This window comes from Haliotis cracherodii, unplaced genomic scaffold (genome assembly GCF_022045235.1).
Source record: "Haliotis cracherodii isolate W230 unplaced genomic scaffold, xgHalCrac1.p SCAF_5, whole genome shotgun sequence".
Classification (NCBI taxonomy): domain Eukaryota; kingdom Metazoa; phylum Mollusca; class Gastropoda; order Lepetellida; family Haliotidae; genus Haliotis; species Haliotis cracherodii.
Window position 1 is genome coordinate 52,234,211 of NW_027266308.1, and position 4,024 is coordinate 52,238,234.

Genomic DNA, 4,024 nt, shown 5'->3' on the forward strand with positions numbered 1-4,024 from the left:
ATAATTTCAAGCACCTTGTTTATATTTCACCCCAAAATCACGATTTACATGATGAAGAAACCACATAAATGAATACCTAAAGCTTTAAATATACATTGTAACATTAAAAGTTATACCTCCATGAAGTTAATGTTTAACCCAATATATACAAGACTGCTGTTACTAAAAATCAGTTCATTTTTAAAGTTGTCAATGAGATTGTATACTTCTGTAATGAAGGTATTGTACAGATGATATTAAAAGGAAAACTTAAAGCTACTGTACATTGTTGTAAAAGGGCTCTTATTATGTGTACTCTTAAACAAGCACATCCAACAGAATATTTCCTGGTAATTAGTATGTAAGTTGATATTAGCTATGTGTCAGACACACTGATCCATCGCCTAAGCCCGACCAGCCTCTTTGCTAGATAGATCGTGAAGCAAGACAACCCTTTCAAATAATTTACTTGCATATTTGTGATAAGCCACAAATTATTTTTTTCTGATTTATTTCATATAACAAGGTGTTAGGGTAATAAAAAAGCTGTCCAACAACCCCCCCCCAAATTGTTTCGATTTATTTTGTAAGAAGGCATTTCATCATGTTTTGATTTTACTTTCTAAGTTTAATAATAAAACCCAACACTTACTTATTGTCTCCAGATGGGGTATTGATATACAGGTACAGGAATTTGTCTCCCATGGTGTTTCAGGGCAAGCAGAAACATTGTAAGAGATTTAAAGCAATTTACATCTACATTTGAAACACTTCACTTCAGCAGCTTACTCCAAACAGTAATGAGTGAGTGAGTGAGTATGGTTTTATGCTGCTTTAAGCAATATTCCAGCAATATCACGGCGGGGGACACCAGAAATGGGCTTCACACATTGTACCCATGTCGGGAATCGAACCCGGGTCTTCGGCGTGATGAGTGAACGCTTTAACCACTAGGCTACCCAACCGCCCCAAAAACAGTAACGAAGCTACCTATGACATCATGGTGATCACAGAATTAACACTATATCGGATTTCAATGCCCTCAAATAAAACCTAAGATCTTTAAAAGTCATAACAGAACTTACAGTAGTGAGAATTAGGCTGTATCCAATAAGGATCTAGCATCAAAGTAGGGTTTGTCTCTTACATCTCGAGAGAGTGAGTCAATGGTGTTTAACACCACTTCAACACACTCCACAGATTGGGACAATACACTGTAACCTCATCATAACCTATTCCTTCCTTGTGAGAATCTTTGTAAATTATAAGAGAGAGTGAGTGAGTTTGGTTTTATGCCGCTTTTAGCAATATCACGGCGGGGGACACCAGAATGGGCTTCACACATTGTACCCATGTCGGGATTCGAACCCAGGTCTTCGGACGGGACGAGCGAACGCTTTAACCACTAGGCTACCAGACCGCCCCAGTAATGTATAAGAGCTCAGTAGAGATGCTCATGAACTCCTGCATGAACTTAGAGTGGGGGTTGCAGCTTACACAGATATACTTGTAACCCAAACATGCCAAAGGAAGAACAAGAAAGAGACTACATGTATGACAAATAAAGCCAAATATTTTCATGCTCAGCAGGAGTCCATTTGCAAAGGAATATTATCAAAAATACTAGTCAAGTTAAAGAACACCCGATTCTTTCACGTTACTGTATGAATTTGGAGTTCTTTAACTTTTTTCAAGTAGTTTATAAAATCAGAATACGGTACACTATGGTTAAAACGAACACGCTTATAACAAACTGATGGATATAACGAACTTACTTTTTGGTCCCGACTATTTGCTGTAGTTATGCTGTATATATGCTTATAATGAACTGCGGTTATAACAAACCAAAATCAGTAGTCCCTTTGAGTTCGTTATAACCGTAGTTTACTGTACCTCATAAAGTGAAGCTTGGGACACTATGGGGACATACATTTATCACTGTAATGTTCAAGCTGTTTTGCCATTTAACACCCATGACAACTGAGATCACAACAAACCAGGCCTTATTAATCAAGACAGCATGAACTAACTAAAGTTCCCTACTGCCCTGTCGCACATTTCGACATTAGAGCATACCCATCGTTTCACATCATCCCTACTTCATCAATACCACTGAGCAAATGGCAATGTTGCCTCAAACAATGAAAGAACTGGAAGACAATTTTTATGCAGCCAATAGCAGACGATTAACAATCAACAGTCACTCCTAGAGTAGTTTTTAAAGAATCTGCCGGGCAAAGAAAGTATACACCCATGTTTGGTGGTGACTACAAATGAAACAAACAAGAAATGGTTATTCGATGGTGATGTATTTGATACGGGTGTTGGCCTCAAGTTTGCAGTGTTTCGTCGACTGTTTCAGCTGTGTAAAGTTTTGACGTTTGTAATTTTTGGTCAAATCCAATTTTCAAGTGTATACTTTCTTTAGCCTGGCAGTTTAGTTGGGGACACATCTTGGATTCGAACCCTAAACTTATCAATCCTGGCACACCTCGAAGTGCTCAAGTTGGAAGCACCTTGGCCCACAGAACAATCTACATGACACATCCTGATATATGCAGGGATGAACATGGATATTTTCCTTTTCAGCTGAAACGTCTTTCATGGAGCGTGATCCATAATTTATGGGGGGGGGGTCATCAGAATTTAACAAATTTGTGGTCACTAAAATTTGCGGATCCGCGGAAGATTCTCATCCCTGTATATGGCAGATCGTTAACACTGTTCTTAGTCATACATATCAGTGTTTGACACTCATCACACTTTGGTGTTCGTCCAAAGAACTAGATCACGAGGAGATCTACTGGTTCTTTTGGATCTCTAGTAGTCTACTGGTGATAACAATCGAGACAATAATAACTAACATAGAAAGAAGAAGAAAACAATATTCCACGAGTTTGCACCACATATCAGTTTCCAATCCGAGAAATAATCAAGAGTTCCCCAAACGTCACACTAGAAGCTGGACCACCATTTCATTTTTTCCACAGGTCTCTAAGAAAATCACAACATTGGGACCAGCATGACTCACGGACAAGTGAGTGTCAGAAAGTGTCAAGTCAAGCACTGCAGGTCCTGACAAATTGTGGACACATCATTCTCATGATGACTTCATTGTTTGGTCTTGTTTGAGGGACAGTTCTGTGGACTGACATGTCAGCCATCCAGGCTGGTTTCTTATCCTGTTGTAAAGATGATAAAGAAATCCCCCTGAAAGTGTGCAACATGTGATCATGGGAGTACATCATGGGAGTATCATGCAGCTATTACAAGGGCTTTACCTTGACTTACAGGGCAACCCCAGTAATTAATTTGAAGGGTATATGGATCCCGTAAAGTAATGAAATGGTGTAGTGTACTGTACATAAGGATAATTACTTGAATGAATGAATGAATGAATGAATGAATGAATGAATGGAGCCTGAAATGAATCAATGATCATGTGTACGGTGGTCATGATTGATGGATGAAATGACGGACGCCAATAACTTGATGCTCTGGAGGAACACGGAATATTATTGTGCATCCCTTGGGACGCGGTATATTCTTCTTCTGCGTCCACTCTCAACATTTGTGCGTCGTGTAAAGCCCTGTGTTATTAATGCATGTTTGTGGCTAAATCATTGCCTTGTGTGTAATACCAAGTGATGATGAGATGCTGCAGTACAGGAGGTATAGCCAATGTCAGATCTGCTGCAGGTAAACCTCACTTCACTCTGTACACTGACTAGGTAGCTCAGAGAGTGTAACGGCACTCCCGATGCTGTGAGCTTATGTATCGGCAGGTCTTGTATGAATACAGCATAAAGTATCAATCATGTTTATAAGGGTGACATGCAAAATGCTATTTTCTGCTTGCATATAGCCTGCTGTATTAGATTGGTGCAAACCTACTAAATATGTTTGATTACTATGTATGTGTGTGTGTGTGTGTGTGTGTGTGTGTGTGTGTGTGTGTGTGTGTGTGTGTGTGTGTGTGTGTGTGTGTGTGTGTGTGTGTGTGTGTGTGTATGTATGTATGTATGTACCTGGTATGTATGCCCTG